Raw genomic sequence first — 19,096 nt, 5'->3', positions numbered from 1 at the left:
TAAGGCCTCTTCCTTTTAGTCCCAAAACAAACCAAAACACACTATTCTCCCTCAAACGTACACTAGAAAGCTATAAGCTATAGATGTCTTTCTAATCATTCAAACTCACTCCAAAACTAGTTTAACTTGGGAAAAGAGAAGTTTATATAGCTTGGATGGATGGGAGGTGGTTCCTATCATCATGGGAGAAGGTCTTAGCTCTTGAGTTTGTTCCTTCCTAATAGGGGAAATGAGCACAAACTGACTTCCCCAGCTCCATCCAAACCAACTTTCTACTAGACTTCTGTTACAAAGCTTCTAGAGCTAGAAGCTTCGACTCCATATTTAAAAAACTTTCCAAAAGAGGATCAACGTGACTGGAAAAGGGTTTAGTCGCTCTATACGACGCTAGGGCTAGTTTTAATCTCTGCAAATCGACGCGAGAAAGAAATTGGTCAGTAGCGCCAGCCTTGAAAACTGGGATAAAAGAAATATTTTTGGGAAATGATGCAAAGGGGGATTATTCTGCTCATGAAGAGGGACATACTGGGAGTTTCTTCATGATGGGAAAGCATGTTAGGTTCATTGTAGAGGTCCTCCAAGATCGTGGATGGGGAGTACAGGGAAAATGAAAAAATGTTGTGTAATAGATGCCCCCTAAAGCGTGAAGTCCGAACTAGAGTGAGGGGTGAAATTCTTTACAAGTGGATGCAGGGAACCAGAGTCCATCGTCGGAAAACCTGCAAGCGAGCATAGATACATATAGATCACTAAAACCTCTGAGAAATGATACATGGATCGTGGTATGGATGCGTCCATCTAGAGAATGATCATATAAATGGATCCAAAGCATGGGTGCAACCATCCAATAGAGAGGATCATAACGAAACCAAGGTATGGTCGCAACCATCCAATAATGAGAAGGATCACATATAACAACTCATGGTATGGTCGCAACCATCCATCTAAAAGAGACATGTATATCAATATCATCATGTCATGTTGCCTCGCAACCTGGACTTGTGTAATCTGAGCCCAGGGGTCTTGCGCTCCAAACGACCTGATCAAAGTACAAATCCTAACATGTGAATGAATGTGTTGAAGTCAAACATGCTAGAATATCGCTTGATTATCGGTCAATGATGTGATTCGTTAACAAGCGCGAGAGAAACCACCAATAATGACAATGGATTTCAAGGTACTAGAAACACAGTTCATAGAATGTGAATAAAGGAACTGAAGTTGAACACCCTTGAAATCACCCGACTGAAAGCTAATGATGTGAACTTGTCGTCGAGTGCGAAGAAATTTCCATTATGGCACGCAAGCTCTAAGGTACTGGAAGGGAGTCTCTCGATCAACTTCCTGGATAATGAGCTAAAGTCGATAGGAAGCGACCGTGTCGAAGGAGGGCCATGATGTATCCCACATCATCAACATGATACAAAGGGATGAAAATGATTTCAGATGATATAGAGAATCATGAGTAAGTGTAACTGCAGAAGGAGTAACTCTTAAACATATCGGCAACATGACTTCGGAGTTTGGTATCTTACGGATCCATAGGATCGGTGGTCATGATGACATGGTAGAGATAAAATGGAAGCGAAAAATAAATGACCCAACCCAGGAAGGTCAATGATGAAAAGGAGGATATCCCAACCTGACACGAAGTAGAAAATGTCATGTTCAAGAGTGAGCTACTGACACGACTGATAGAATTTTCAATTTCCCCCCACCACTTCTGGTAGGTACCCCAATTATTTTTTATCGCAAGCTTGAAGGGGATAGCATGTGCTTGCATTGTAAGTTCATCCTTCGGACGAATCCAACCTAGTAAGTTTAATGATCCTTAGGAACGAGAAGCTCATGTCTGTCATAGTGACGAATCCAATGTCGTTTAATATTTTAATGAGTCCGACAAAGTTGTAACTTAGTATCTTTTTCATGTTTAGAGAGTTTGAAAAAGACACAGAAAAGAAAAGTCCACATGGTCCCTTTTCGTACATTTGTGTCTCTCGAACCCGAAAAGGTAGAAAACGATACTTGAGAGAACCGCTTGACCATTTCAGTCAAGGAGTACCTTTTTCGTAAATAGTTTATCCCAACTCGAAAAAGGGGTAAACGTATACTGCGCGAACGACGTTTCACAACCTTTAACTAGTTCAAAATGACAAGAGATCAACAATCTTTTCGTGTTTTACAAGTCAGAAAAGAGCTAAAAGCAATCCCCCCATTTTTATTCTCTTTAACAAGTCAAAAAAGGGAAAAATTACTCGGCAATATTTTCATCTTTTACGAGTCAGAAAAGAGCTTAAAGGTGACTCATCTTGGAGGAACAAGTGGTCTAAAGGGTAGCAACTGGTTCTGGCAATGGAGGAACTCCAAATGGTCAAGAGGTTGGCTAATAAAACTGCTCATTGTTGCGGTTCCTCAGGAAAGGATAAAACAACCAAGTGAAAGCAAATGATTGGCCAAAGTGATGGTGACGATGGAATAAAACAATCAAGGCTCATCTAGTAGAAATCAACCGATTAAAATGGCAATCACAAGATGTAAATCGGGCATGGGTTCATTTTTACACAAGCTTGAACCATGGAGAACTCTACTTGGATTTAGTTTGCATGCCCTTGACATAATGACTCAATTCGAGGTACATGCCCCCCAAGCTGCATTTCATTCAACTAGGTGAATGGAATGAAGGTCCAGTTTTGAGATCCAGGAAAGACTCGACTGGGATTTTAGGAGATATTAATTGAAGACTCAATTTGGAAAAAGGAGGTGTTTCATTTTCTAATGATGTTGACATAGTAAAAGAACTATCCTCGAGACCCTTGTTTCATTTTTTAATGAGATTGACACAAGACAAGGAACTATGTTCGTACTCCTTGATTCATTTTTTAATGAGGTTGTCACAAGACAAGGAACCATCCTCATGACTCCTTATTTCATTTTTTAATGAGGTTGACACAAGACCAGGAACTATCCACACGACATCTGTTCATGACCCATAAGAGAACATGGCTCCCAAGAGGTCTTCACTAGACAGAAGAACCACGCTCGGGGAGGAATACATGTAATTTGGTACCAAAGACAGGTCGGGTTCCAATGCCCCCAATACATAATGTACAATACCATCTGTGTGATCATTAGCAGATGCGGAGATGGAACATGTAGCCACATCTTGACCTGTGGTGGGGAAGGTACTGCTTGCAAACAAAAGCCGAAAGGGGACGATGGTTGCAAAGGAGGCGCATGCTGACCAATGAACGACAGTTGATCAATGGTCATAATTCTCCCTTCATGCGGAAAACAAACAACACGGAAAAGTGAAGAAACGAGAGCTCCCATGACATTAACATAGTTGCATCCAAGGAAAAGATTGAAATCTAACGGACCTTGGACTACCATCACGTCTATATAGAAGGTCTTTCCTCCCAAATTAATAGGGAACTCCGGAAGGACCCCTAAGGGTTGACTTGTTCCTCTGTTGAAAGCTAATAGATTCTGAGTGCCAGGCACAAGCTGTGGGGAGCCAAAATCTTGCCAAGTAGTTGAAGACATGATGCTAATAGACACACCTTCATCTAATATAGTGTCATGTACTACCATATTATAGGCTTGTATTGTAACCTGGAAAGACACATAAGATGGGAGGTGTAAAGTAGTGAATGGACTCCAATCGAAAGAGACAATATAAATACTTGGTGGAGGTATCATATGATTTCCCCCATGCTCTGTAGGAATAGGATAAGGAATCTCTTGAACAACCGGGATGAGAGGGTCACTCTTCAATTCATGACAATTTGAGGAGACGAGAAGAACATGAGTAGTATGATCACTACTCTCTTCGGGAACAGAGTGAACAACTGAAGGTGAAGCCAAGTCGACACTATTTTGACCAATGGTTAGTTGGGAACAGACACATGAGTGTCATGCTCAGGAAGAGTAGGATGGGCAAGAGATGAATCCAAGTCAATCTCTTTACCAACCGGGAGAGGGTCAGAAGAAAGACTCTAATAACCAACAGGGAGTTGGGCCTGAGGAGCTGTAAGGTTTTCAAAAGCTTTGGACGCTTTATCCATAAGAGGACAAAGGTGAATAATATGCTCTTCTCCACACACCCTACAAGGGAATATAATTTTTTCCTTTCTTCTTACGATCGCTAGTCAAGGGTGTAGCATCGACATGATCTCCAGAGGTCGATGGGGATGGTCGATCCACATTTTGAGACCATACCTCTAAGACTATGGGAATGCCAGGACAATCTCGAAGGAGATGGTCACCCTTACAAAGCTTACAAAGGGATCTAACCTTTTGTGGAGGATCAGAAGGTTTGTCGATAGGAAATTCATTTAGAGTAATTGCTGCATGGTTATCCTCTCGCTTATCAAACTTCTTATTCTTCGTCTTCTTATTCTTCTTCTTAACCTCCTGGTTATTGGATTTTAAACTTTCACCAGGTGAAGTAGAAGAGGAAGGTGAAGAAATAGGGGAAGAAGGCGAGGGGTCAACCTTAGAATCATCGTGACGTGATTCGAACAAAGGAGACGTTTGGACAGGAGTCGAGACACTCGAGACCACAGAGGTCGAAAACAACCAGACAAGTAGACCAATGGTTAACCCAGGAAGGGATAATGTCACCATATAAGGAGCCCAGTACTTCCAAAAGAAGGAAAAGGACCAGGATTCCCATCTGAGGGGAATCCTTGACTGGTAGTCTCCGGAAATTTTGCCATTGGAATTGACCCTAAAGAATTACGAAGGAAGATAAATTTACTAGGAATATTTCGTGGGAAGTTGATTTTAAAACACTGAAACAAAACTTTGCCTTTTCATGTTTTAAGAGTTGAGAAAAGAGAAAAATGTGACTCTAGTCTCTTTCGGAGTTAATGAGCTCGAAAGGACAAGTGCTCGATGATATTTTAAATTTAAAGAGTCAAAAATACCAAAATGACCGCTCAGGATAATCTAGGAAAAAGGATTACCAAGTAATCATGAATTGTAGAATACCTCTCAGCGAACCGAGAAGTACGGGCAAGAAATCTCCCCTAATGCTATGTTTGGTGTATCACATTTACAAGTTGGCAGACTCGGCTTCCTACGGATAAAGGATTGCAGACGTAGTGGAGTCTCCCTTTATATAAACAGTGGTATGGGGAGCACAAGTCGGTACTAGTGCTGTCTAGTGCCGAAGCGAACGACAACTGCTAGGTTTTAAGATGCCGGAACTGTTGGCATTATGGCACAGGTTTGGAGCTATGGCACAAGTGTTTCCTTGATGGCAACTCTCTTTGGTGACAGATCTCAGTACAGGCTTTCAGAATGAAGGAAAAGACATATACACAGGTTCATCTAGACTAAAATGCGTATACACACGGGTTAGACGTTACAAAGGCGCGTGTGCGTATACACGCATTTTCACGCAAGGAAAAGCGCGTATATGTTGGAGAACTTATTTGTGGTCTGTGGTAGTTAGTCCTTGGTATCTCATCAGAAGTGTTGATCCCAAGTATTGGGTCCATGTTATTGTTTTATTATGGTTTTGGAATGTGGTATTGTGAAAGGCCTAAGACTATAAAAGAGGAAGGAGATCATTTGGCAAAGGATCATCTGAATTAATTGAATATCTAATAAGTGCTAGATCTGAAATTGGTGATTGAGGTTATGGTGCAGATCTGGATTTGAATGAAGGAGGAACCTTAGCGCAAAGAGAAGGATAAGTTCTATTGATGGGTCATAATCTTTAGCCTTGAATGGTAGTATCTTTGTATGATTTTGATCTGTTATATGTGGCGCATGCTTGATCTATAAATCTGATAATCTGGGTCTGAATATTTGAAAGAGTGAATTATCCTTTATAGATCTGTACACAGGTTCAGTAAAGCGAAGGCGTGTATACACGCTGGTTCAGTGAATAAAAACAACGTATACACAGGTTTCTCCAAACACAGAAGCGTATGCACGTAGGTTTCAGGTTATTGAAGTAGCGTATATCTTTTGAGTTGTGATCTAGCTGCTTCTGTTTATTGCTGCAGTGTTCTGGGTTCAGAATTTGGTGTGTGGTTACTGTTACTGTGTTTTGGGTACAGCTGTCAAAGAAGTATCTACTTGATTCAGTTCTAATTGGTGAAAAGGAGATTGTTTAATGCATAAATTCTTGATGATTGATTGATGTTCATGGATCCAGTCTGAAAATTTATGAAACATGGTCCCTGGAAGAAAGAGAAGGTTGTAGCCTTCTGTAGGCCAGCACCTACGTACTAGTATCTTGGCTAGTGCAAGAGCTAAGGGGGTTGTAGCTCCCTTCCAGGAGAAGCTGGAGAACGAGAGAGGGTTGTAGCTCTCTGCAGGTTGCAGCCTGCATACTGGTAAAGGACTGCACCAGTACATTGTAAAAAGAAGTTTCTAATTAAAAGAAGATAGAGACGAATTGCAGTAGGTGGTTTTCACCCACATTGGGTTTCCACCTTATATCTTGTGTTCTTGTGTGTGTGATTGTCTTCAGATCTATTTTACTGTTTCTGGTTACTATTTATTTGATCCTAATACACAGATTAATGATCAACATCAGTAAGATAAATTAAATTATAAGTTTGCATTGCATAAGCGGGTTTCCTTCTCTGTAGTTGCGTATATACGCGGTTTTATCTAACTGAAGTAGCGTATATGATCTGGGTTTGAAAAAGAAAATAATTGACTTGATAATACTGATTCACTCCCCCTTCTCAGTATTATTTCCAACAATTGGTATCGGAGCCAGGTCCTTCTGAAGAAGCTTGATCGCTTGAAGGAAGATCCATCATCATGAGAAACTACGAGAGAGAAGCATCAATCAGGCCACCAATTTTTTATGGGACCAACTTCGTCTATTGGAAGGTAAGAGTTACAACCTATCTTCAATCTCTTGGTACTGAAGTCTGGGATATCATAGATACAGGGTACACTTTTCCTTCAGCAACTCCTACAGATCCGGCTAGTAAGAAGCAATATGAAACAAATGCAAAGGCTGTCAATACTCTATTAGGATGTCTATCTCAATCAGAATTCGTCAAGGTTATGTAGTATAAATCCGCAAAAGAAATATGGGACAAGATTGTTCTGAGCTATGAAGGAGATGACCAGGTAAAGCGAGCAAAACTTCAAACCCTCAGAATTCAGTATGAAAATCTCAGAATGCACAATGATGAAAGTGTGGCTAACTATTTCCTTCGTGTAGATGAGATTGTTAATTGTATGAAAAACTTGGGTGAAGAAATAAAAGAGGCTGTTGTGGTTGAAAAAGTTCTAAGATCTTTGTCCCCTAGGTTTGAATCTAAAGTTTCTGCAATAGAAGAAAAAGAGAATCTACGAAACCTTACCATGTCACAGCTGCACAAAATTCTGACTGCTTATGAAATGAGGAAAGGAGGACCATCAGACAGAAGAGAAGCTGCTTTCAAGGCTTCAGGCAAAGGAGATTACTATGAGTCAGGACACGTGTCAGAAGAAGAGGAGGAATCAAATTTTGTCAAGAACCTTCAACGGGGTGCTGGAAGATTCAGAGGTAAGTTACCTTTCAAATGCTTTGCTTGTGGAAGAGTCGGTCACTATGCTGCCAAATGTCCTCATAAGGATAAGATTGACAAGGGGAAGGAACCTGTTAGATGGAACAAGAAACAAAATGTAAATAAGAAAAGCTATTACACTCATGAAGATAGTGATGGACTTTCAAATAGTGACGAAGATGAACAAGGTAACAAATATAAACTTTTAATGGCTTTTGAAGATGATGATTTTGTGGATGCTATAGATGAAGAAAGTCTTTATGAAGAGATTTCTAGACTCAAAATTGGTTTAGAAGAGAAGAATGTGATCATAGATACTCTACAATTCCAACTTGCTGAAAAGGAAAAACATCATGAAAAGTTAGAATGTGAAATTGTGGGATTGAGAAAACAAAAGCTCTTAATCTTAGATTTGTTAAAGGATCTGACACGTTAGATGAGATTATCAAAGTGCAGCGCTCTCCACTAATCAAGACAGGTCTGGGATATAATGAAGAAACAAATCAAGCGCAGAAACCATCTACCTCCAAGAGTTATCTTGATGCTGCAAGGAGAAGTGAACAAAGACCCAATGGAAATCACTAGGTAAATCAGGGACAATTTACCTCAAGAATGAACAAAGGCTACCAGGTAAATCGAGGGCAATCTACTTTAAGGACAAACAGAAGCTACAACCAGCCACAGGTAAAACCTTCTCAATTTGCCTCAAGAATGGATGTCAATAGTAACTACAATCATTTGGCTGGTAGATTTGATAAACACATGAGTTTCTTCAATGGCCAATGTTTTTCATGTCATAACTTTGGTCACAAAGCAACTCAATGTGTTGCCTATAAGACAATCATGACTAGAGAAGCTCATAAACAGAGGAGTATGACTGGGATCATGAAAAGGACCTACAACAACTTCTCTGCTCTTGAAAATGAAATAGAATGTTCTATTTGTAACAATTTCGGTCATGAAGATTCTGAATGCAGGAGCAGGTTTCGGCAGACAACTCAGAAGGAGCAAGCCTCAAGTGCCAAATCATGGAGAATCAAAGAACCACAACCAGAAAGATGTGGTATAGCCTTATATGCGGAAGGGAAAGAAAATCAATGGTACATCGACAGTGGATGTTCGAAACATATGACAGGTGATAAAGAAAAACTTCAGTCATATAGTGCCTTAGAGAAGGAGAAGAAGGTTTTGTTTGGAAATGACACCCCTGCTCTCATAAAAGGTAAAGGTTCTATTCAGTTGAAAGAAAGGGTCAAAGCTGGAAATGTCATGTATGTTGATGGCTTAAAGCATAATCTATTAAGTGTCAGCCAGATGTGTGATCAAGGAACTGAGGTAATATTTCGATCAAATGGATGTAGTGTTCGTGATCTTGATACAGGAAAAACAATGATCAAAGGCTTAAGGACTCCAAATAATTTATACATATTCAAAGAAGGATAGCATCAATGCTATCTGAGCAAGAATGATGAACACTGACTATGGCACAAAAGATTGGGGCATCTTAGTCTCTCACAGATAAGGAAAGCATGCAAATACCAGGCAGTTCATGGTCTTCCTGACATCAGAATCCCAGACAATACAATATGCAAATCATGCCAGTTTGGTAAGCAAACCAGAACTAACTTCCCTGAGAAGGAAGGATCAACCAGCAGGCTGCTTGAACTTGTCCATACTGATGTATGTGGACCAACTTGTAAAAGGTCACCTCGAGGAGAAGAATACTTTATATTATTCATTGATGACTATTCCAGGATGTGTTGGATAGGACTTATGAAGCACAAAGACGAAGCCTTTGAAAAATTCAAATCATTCAAAGCCTTGGTGGAGAATGAATTAGATCTTAGAATCAAATGCCTCAGGTCGGATCGAGGAGGAGAATTTACCTCGAATGAATTTTTCAATTTTTGTGAAGAACATGGAATAAGAAGGGAATTCTCTACAGCTAGGAATCCTCAGCAAAATGGAGTAGTGGAAAGGATGAACAGAACGGTTCAAAAAATGGCTCGTGCAATGCTTGATGAGTCTGGAACTCCCGCAACTTTCTGGGGTGAAGCCGCATTTGTTGCAGTTGTTATTCTCAACAAGACAAATGTCCGGGTGAACAACACTCAAACTCCTCATGAGCTCTGGTATGGTGAGACTCCTTTGGTAAAACATTTCAAAATTTTTGGAAGCAAATGCTATATTAAAAATAATGATGAAAATCTTGGCAAGTTTGAACCTAGAGCAGATGAAGGCATTCTCCTTGGTTATTCTCCCCACAGCAAAGCATATAAGTGTTACAACAAAAGACTTGGAAGAATTGTTGACAGTATTGATGTAGTGGTTGATGAAGAAGGAAACATTCCTAGGCAAGTGAATTCCGAAAATCTTGAAGATGATGAGGACTATCCTTCAACATCAAATCAGAACTATGATGAAGAAGAAGCTCAAGAGGCACCAGAAGAACAGATAAGGATAGAAGATAAGACTCCATCCAGGTACGTTCAGAAGAATCATCCAGAATCTCAAATTTTGGGGCAAAAAGAGGCAGGTATACAAACAAGAAGAACAATTGCAGAAGCCTCAAGCTATTTGGATTTTCTCTCCTCCACTGAACCACAAAATGTAAAAGAGGCATGCAAAGATGAATGCTGGGTCAAGGCAATGGATGAAGAACTTGAGCAGATCGAAAAGAATAACACTTGGGAGTTGGTTCCTAGACCAAAAGATAAGAATGTCATAGGGACAAAATGGATCTTTAAAAACAAGTTGAATGAAAATGGGGAAGTGATTAGAAACAAGGCCAGACTTGTCTGTAAAGGGTATGCTCAACAAGAAGGAATAGACTTTGAAGAAACTTTTGCTCCAGTTGCTAGACTTGAGGCCATCAGAATGTTCCTTGCTCTCTCTAGCTTTCAGAAGTTCAAAGTATTTCAAATGGACGTGAAATCAACCTTTCTGAATGGAGACTTAGAAGAAGAAGTGTACATTGAGCAACCAGATGGTTTCATTCTTGGGAATGATCCAAATCTTGTATGCAGACTAAAAAAATGCTCTCTATGGTCTTAAACAGGCTCCAAGGGCTTGGTACTACCGTTTGGACAAATATATTCATCAACAAGGTTTTTCAAAAGGATCAGCAGATAGCAATCTTTATATAAAAATTGAAAATGGCAAATTGCTAATACTTGTTGTGTATGTAGATGATATTATCTTTGGCAGCAATGAAGAAGCTATGAGTCAAAGATTTGCCTTGGTGATGCAAAAAGAATTCGAAATGTCTTTGCTTGGAGAACTGACATATTTTCTTGGATTGAAAATCCAACAAAATGAAGGCGGTATCTTTTTGTCTCAAACCAAGTATCTCAAGCAGATCTTGAAGAAATATGGCATGGAAGATGCAAAACCAGTATGTACCCCTATGGTTACAGGATGCAGCCTCAGTGCAAATGATGAATCAGCAGCAGTGCATCAACCAACCTATAGATCCATGATTGGAAGTCTGCTTTATTTGACAGGTACCCAACCAGACATCATGCATGCAGTGGGAATAGTTGGAAGATTTCAGGCAAATCCAAAGGAAACTCATCTTCAGGCAGTGAAGAGAATTTTCAAGTATCTTCAAGGAACTCAAAACTATGGCTTATGGTATCCTAGAGATACAAATCTCACTCTTCATGCTTATACAGATGCAGATTGGGCTGGAAGTGTGGATGACAGAAAGAGCACAAGTGGTGGTGCATTCTTTATGGGTTCCAGATTAGTATCTTGGTTCAGCAAGAAACAGAGTTCGATTGCTTTATCTACAGCTGAAGCGGAATATGTGGCTGCTACATCTTGCTGCACTCAACTCCTTTGGATGATGCAAACCTTGCAGGATTTTCAAATCACTTGTACTCCACCTATCTCCATCTTATGTGATAATACAAGTGCAATCAGCATTTCAAAGAACCCAGTCATGCATTCAAAGACCAAGCACATACCTATCAAATATCATTTTCTCCAGGAACAAGTGCTGGAACAAAAGGTCAAGCTGGAGTATGTTCCCTATAAGGAACAAGTTGCTAATATACTCACCAAACCACTACCCAGGGAAACTTTTGAATACCTCAGACAGAAGCTGGGAGTAGTTGATGCATCATCTTGCTGTTAAAACTTGTCTGTTTCAGAGAAAAATGGGTGTATGCGAGTTTCCTAAGGAGGATCTGCGTACATACGCTGGTTTGTGCAGAGACAGTCGCGTATATGGAGGCTTGATGGATATCAGTAGGGACATGCTCTGGTTGAAGATAGTCTGATATGGGTCTGCCAGAGACCATCTGGCACAAGTTCAGGGGGAGCAGATAAACTTCTAATGATGCATTGTTGGCATTATCTTAGAAGCTTTTGGTTCTAGTTCACAGTTGTTGTTGGTTTCAGGTGGAACAAAGGCAGAGGGAGAACAGAAGGAAATCATGGTTGCTGATCTGAATGGTGATTGACAGATGCTGCTGATATCAGTTATTGGTGACTCTCATAAGTCTTGCTCTAGATATTTTGTCTCTATGTCATGTATCTCTTTTATGGTGTCAAGGTCATGTAATAGCCTATTTTGGTTTCCCCACTATGCCTGGGATGAAGATGTAATGTACTTGGTTGTCATATGTAAATTTATGATGTATCCCCACTTGGTTGGGTGGATGATCCCCACTTGTTTGGGTGATGGATGTATGTATTAAGTCTTTTGATGATAGGAAGGTCTTTTATGATGTATAAGTCATGGTTCTTCTTGAAGAACATCTTTTTGCAGAGCTTGCCTACAGTCAGGGGGAGCATGGTCAGCACAACAGGGCAGAGATTTCAGCATGTACTCAGGGGGAGCACAACCCTTTGCCCTTGATGACAAAGGGGGAGATGACTTTGAGGATCTTGGGGTTGCCATCAAGTCCAAAGTGGGAGATTGTTGGCATTATGGCACAGGTTTGGAGCTATGGCACAAGTGTTGTCCTTGATGGCAACTCTCTTTGGTGACAGATCTCAGTACAGGCTTTCAGAATGAAGGAAAAGACATATACGCAGGTTCATCTAGACTAAACTGTGTATACACGCGGGTTAGACGTTACAAAGGCACGTGTGCGTATACACGCACTTTCACGCAAGGAAAAGCACGTATATGTTGGAGAACTTACTTTTGGTCCATGGTAGTTAGTCCTTGGTATTTGAACCTATGGTTTTGGACCATGGTATCTCGTCAGAAGTGTTGAGCCCAAGTATTGGGTCCATGGTATTGTTTTATTATGGTTTTGGACTGTGGTATTGTGAAAGGCCTAAGACTATAAAAGAGGAAGGAGATCATTTGGCAAAGGATCATCTGAATTAATTGAATATCTAATAAGTGCTAGATCTGAAATTGGTGATTGAGGTTATGGTACAGATCTAGATCTGAATGAAGGAGGAACCTTAGCGAAAAGAGAAGGATAAGTTCTATTGATGGGTCATAATCTTTAGCCTTGAATGGTAGTATCTTTGTATGATTTTGATCTATTATATGTGGCGCATGCTTGATCTATAAATCTGATAATCTGGGTCTGAATATTTGAAAGAGTGAATTATCCTTTATAGATCTGTATGCAAGTTCAGTAAAGCGAAGGCGCGTATACACGCTGGTTCAGTGAATAAAAACAACGTATACACAGGTTTCTCCAAACACAGAAGCGTATGCACGTAGGTTTCAGGTTATTGAAGTAGCGTATATCTTTTGAGTTGTGATCTAGCTGCTTCTGTTTATTGCTGCAGTGTTTTGGGTTCAGAATTTGGTGTGTGGTTACTGTTACTGTGTTTTGGGTACAACTGTCAAAGAAGTATCTACTTGATTCAGTTCTAATTGGTGAAATGGAGATTGTTTGATGCAGAAATTCTTGATGATTGATTGATGTTCATGGATCCAGTCTGAAAATTTATGAAACGTGGTCCCTGGAAGAAAGAGAAGGTTGTAGCCTTATGTAGGCCAGCACCTACATACTAGTATCTTGGCTAGTGCAAGAGCTAAGGGGGTTGTAGCTCCCTTCCAGGAGAAGCTGGAGAACGAGAGAGGGTTGTAGCTCTCTGCAGGTTGCAGCCTGCGTACTGGTAAAGGACTGCACCTGTACATTGTAAAAAGAAGTTTCTAATTAAAAGAAGATAGAGACGAATTGCAGCAGGTGGTTTTCACCCACATTGGGTTTCCACCTTATATCTTGTGTTCTTGTGTGTGTGATTGTCTTCAGATCTATTTTACTGTTTCTGGTTACTGTTTATTTGATCCTAATACATAGATTAATGATCAACATCAGTAAGATAAATTAAATTATAAGTTTGCATTGCATACACGGGTTTCCTTCTCTGTAGTTGCGTATATAAGCGGTTTTATCTAACTGAAGTAGCGTATATGATCTAGGTTTGAAAAAGAAAATAAGTGACTTGATAATACTGATTCACCCCCCCATCTCAGTATTATTTCCAACAGGAACACGTCTCTAGCCTAGATCTCTAAATATGAGTGTTAAGTTTCAATGCTTCCTTAGGTTAATTCAATAGATTTTAATGGTTGATCTTGAATTAGGTTTCAATTACAAGGCCCTACTGTTGTCATCTGAAAAAAATCCTACATGCAGCTATATGAAAAAAGAAATCTTTGTCTTTGATGAAAGTTAACACTAATTGAGAGATAGAGAACACACAATCAATGCAACAATCAAAGAATGAAATCTTTCACTAATAAATCTCCTAAATGCACTAAATCTTCCTATCGAATGCACTTCAACTAGTCCTTAGAGAATTCATTTCTTTTCGAATGCAAATGATGATGCAACTCTAGTCTTCAATGATGCTAGCTAATGTAACATATTGATTCAACAAACTAGAATTATGTATTTTCAATGGAATGATAAAATGAATCTTTCACAAACACTCTAATGAAATTTTTTCAAAACAATCAACATCAATCAAATTAAAAGAACTAAAAGAGCAATCCTTCCAAACGAATGATGCAACGATTCATTCAAGAACAAGATGAACAATGTGATCTATGCCCGAAAAGAGACGCTTAATCAAGAGAAGAACAAAAAAACTTTTCAAACTTGTTTAATTGAAAATCAAAGCAACAAGGACTAATCAAACAAAATGCAAGGAGAAACTTTGACTATCTACTTGACTTGCTGAGCATGCAAGCACGTGATTGGGTGATGACCTAGATGCCCTAGGGTTATACACCATCCAAGAACTCGAGAAACCAAGTGAAGAAAATGAAAATAAAACAAGCATACAAACCAAGCTAAAAGAGCTTTCCAGTCAGGGAGAACATAGTAAAAACAACTTGAGAGACAAAAATCAGAAGGGCAAGAGACACTGACTATGATCTAGGGTAAACCTTGATCTTCACCTACAGGAATTAGTGCAATTGCCTAACTGTCAACAAGCAACAAAAGGGGGTTAGCGCGAATATTTTTAGAAACTTGTGCTGATTGGCACGACTGTCAGAAAAATAAATGCGCTGACCAAGGATTCAAGGAAAAAAAGAAAAAACTTCAAAGGCTAAAATCAGACTTGCCACTGCAAAATTTCAGGCTCAGAGTAGTAAACCAAGTAAAGCAGAGAACATTAAAGGTAAATGGTCATACTAGAAAAGTTCACACAAAACCATAAAATGATAATCAATCAAATAGAAGGATTGGATCCCCAGTGAAGTCGCCAATTTGTGGTGCAAGTAAATTCTCAGTGTGGACACAAACAATTCCTCTAGCCTGAGAGAGCGAGTCTAGCCACAAAAAAATATATATGGAAAATATCCTTAAGCTTGAATCAATTAAGAGGGCCTACCTCTTAGAACGCTATTCTGCTTGGTGATGATCCTGCTTCCTTACTCCAACTATCTTCCATTTCCTTCCTTTGAATACCTGAAACAAGCAAACAAACAATAACAACAAATGTGATATCATACATATTGTATTCAACCTACTTAACAGGTCAATGAACATTAAGCCATAAAGATGTTAAATAACACTTCATGTAGGAAATCAATCAATAGTTGTATTCATATAAATCACAAAGAGATTACAACCAATTCCTTGACATTGTTGGTCTCCTCCAACAAACCCAGGTTCCCACACTCCTGCTAGCATCTCATGGATAGGCCCAACAATGGAAGTTTTAAGGCCTCTTCCCTCTAGTCTCAAACCAAACCAAAACATACTATTCTCCCTCAAACGTACACTAGAAAGATGCAAACTATAGATGTCTTGTTGATTATTCAAACTCACTCCAAAACTAGTTTTCCTTGGGAAAAGAGAGGTTTATATAGCTTGGATGGATGGGAGATGGTTCCTCTCATCATGGGAGAAGGTCTTATCTCTTGAGTTTGTTTCATCCTAATAGGGGAAAGGAGCCCAAACTGACTTCCTCAGCTCCATCCAGCCCAACCATCTACCAGACTTCCGTTACAAAGCTTCTAGAGCTGGAAGCTTCGACTCCATATTTAAAAAACTTGCCAAAAGAGAATTGACGTGACTAGAAAAGGGCTCAGTCGCTTCGTACAACACTAGGGCTAGTTTTAATCTCTGCAAATCGGCATGAGGAAGAAACTGGTTAGTAGCGCTGGTCTTGTAAACTGGGATAAAAGGAAGATTTTTTGGAAATGATGCAAAGGGGAATTATTCTGCTCATGAAGAGGGACATACTGGGAGTTTCTTCATGATGGGAAAGCATGTTAGGTTCACTATAAAGGTCCTCCAGGATCGTGGACAGGGAGTATAGGGACAATGACAAAATGCTGTGTAACAAAGATACAAGAGTATTTTTCTATAAAATGGTCTCGTTTATGGATCCCATATAAAGGAAATAATAATCATATCATAGTCAATAATGAGCCATAAATGAAGTACATAGTCACCGAGTTGGAAGAACCTAATGAGATAATTAGTATCACTAAGGAATAGTTGGGGACATGTTTCTTAGAATTTTACATCGATTGTTACGAAGCCATACAATTGTCAGTCTCATCAGATATGCTGCTGGAACTCCTTCCCTGCCCTCCAGTTGATGGTAATGAACTCTATACTATAGATGTAAATAGTTTTAACTTAGATTCTAGTTGTAATAATATGTGGAATTTATACTATGATGGGTCTAAGACTCATGATGGAGCTAACACAGGCTGCATCTTGACGGACCCCCAAAAAATAAGTTTTTAATTTCTTATAGATTAGAATTTCAATGCATGAACAAATCCACAGAGTATGAGGCATTGAATCTTGGGCTGAAGAAATGAATTGAATTGAAGGTGGAATGTTTAAAGGTAATTGGTGATTCTGAAATCATTAAAATATGGGTACACAACACCATCCATTGTTTATCACCACATTTGAAAAATTACCAACAAGAGGTATGGTGGTTAATTTCTACTTTTAAAGTTTTTGATATTCAATCAATTCCAAGGATTAACAATTCCATTGTTGATATGCTAGCAAACGTTGCAGCTAGGTTTTATGGTGCTTAAGGACACCTTTTCTATTAAATTTTTTTATAATGCTACTGTCCCAGATAACATAACTAACTTCCATATTTTTAGTGATGATCAATAGATGCTAGAATTTATGGCCAATGTGGATGCGTCTAAGGAGGTGGAAATAAACAGAGATGAACATGATAAAGTTTTATTGGAAGAAGCTGACGCATAGAAGGTCAAATCCATGCCCAAAGGTGTTCTTTCTCTTGAAAAGTTGTTTGACTTACATAACTGGTTCTGAGGACCACCAAACAAAATACTCAAAGTTCCACACTGTTGCATGAAGAAATCAATCTTGCAATGGAGGCTAACCCCAATTTTATCAATATTGGTACTTGTTGCTCTCCTGGAGAAAGGAAAACATTCATTGGGTTATTCAAGAGGTATCAAGATGTTTTTTCTTGGATGTATGAAAATCTGAAAATGTATGACACCCATATTATCCAACATGTAATACTAATAAAGGATGGGGTTAAACCTTTTTAGCAGAAGTTAAAGAAAGTGCATCCAACGCTGGAGCCTCTCATATAGAAAGAATTGAGGAAGTTGTTGGATGCACAAATCACTTTCAGAATAATGCATCCCACTTGGGTCTCCAACCTTGTACCTATAAGGAAGAAGTATGGCGAGATTTGTTTGTGCATTGATTTCCAAAACCCTAACCAGACTTCTGATAAAGATAACTATCAAGTCCCCTCCATGGAGTAGATCTTGCAAACAGTTTCTGGATCTGAAATGTTCTCTCTACTTGATGGGTTTTATGGTTACAACCAAGTATTGGTTGCTAAATCAGATAGGTTGAAGACTATTTTTAGAATAAAATGGGGGACTTTAACATTTAGATGCATGCCCTTTGGCCTTATAAATGTTGGAGCTACTTTCCAAAGGGAAATGGATATTTCTTTTAGAGGGCTGATTGGCTACAACATGGTGGTCTACCTAGATGATGTAATGATGTTCTCAAAGAAAAGATTAGATCATATGCATCATTTGAAGCAAATATTTTAGCGCTGTAGGAAATATGGAATATCACTCAACCCAAAGAAAAACATGTTTTCAGTATCTAAGGTAATCTCTTTGGGAACATAATAGAAAGAATGGTATCACAGTGGACTACAAATGCATAAATGCTATCACACAAATCTCGCACCCCAATGGAAAGAAGGAAATGCAATCATTTTTGGGTAAGATTAATTTTCTCCACAATTTCATTTCTGATTATGCCAAAATCATAAAGCCATTATAGGATATGATAAAGAAGGATGCAATATTCAAATGGAACCAAGAGGAGAATGAGGATTTCACACATATCAAATACGTTATAGGCGAAGCCCCAACTCTTTAAAACCCCGATTTTAATAAATATTTTATGTTATATACATTTGCTTCAAATTCATCATTGGTGGTTGTATCGACACAAAACAATGATCAAAATAATAAGTGACCTATATATTTTATGAGTATTGTCTTCCATGAATAAAAACTAAATTATCCTGATTTGGACAAGCATACATATACTATCAATAAGGTTGTCAAACACTTCAGGCCTTATATTTTGAAAAATGATGTTGTAGTGTTTGTACCCCACCTCATAGTAAGAACACTCTTGTGCAACAAGAGTTGGGTGAATGCAAGGCCAATTGGATGACATGCTTGCATTAATATAACCTTGAATTCATACTAGGTCACACAGTCAAGGGACATGGTTTATACAAGCTTGTTGTTGAAGCTTCTTATCAAATTGAGGAATAAATACTAGGATGGGAGCAGGAGATTGAAATGTATCAAAACGATTTAGTCCTCATACCCATGTTGTGATCATTCTAGTATGCCAATCCGAGGAAATAGTTGGAACAAGGTACTTTACCTTCCACCCCTTCCATGAAATAGAAAAGGGACATTAGATTCAAAGCCTCTTCCTATCAATTGTTCCATGGAAATATATTTTGTAAATTTCAGAATGACGTGTTGCTTAAATTCTTGGAATCTGCTGAAGCTAAAAAAGTTATGAATGAACTACAAAATGGACTAGAAGGTGGACACTACGTTGACAACACAACAACAC

This window comes from Pinus tabuliformis, chromosome 2_2 (assembly GCF_031772625.1).
Source record: "Pinus tabuliformis cultivar Carrire ecotype Pingquan chromosome 2_2, CPIR1, whole genome shotgun sequence".
Taxonomy (NCBI): Eukaryota; Viridiplantae; Streptophyta; class Pinopsida; order Pinales; family Pinaceae; genus Pinus; species Pinus tabuliformis.
Note: the sequence above shows the minus strand (reverse complement) of the source record.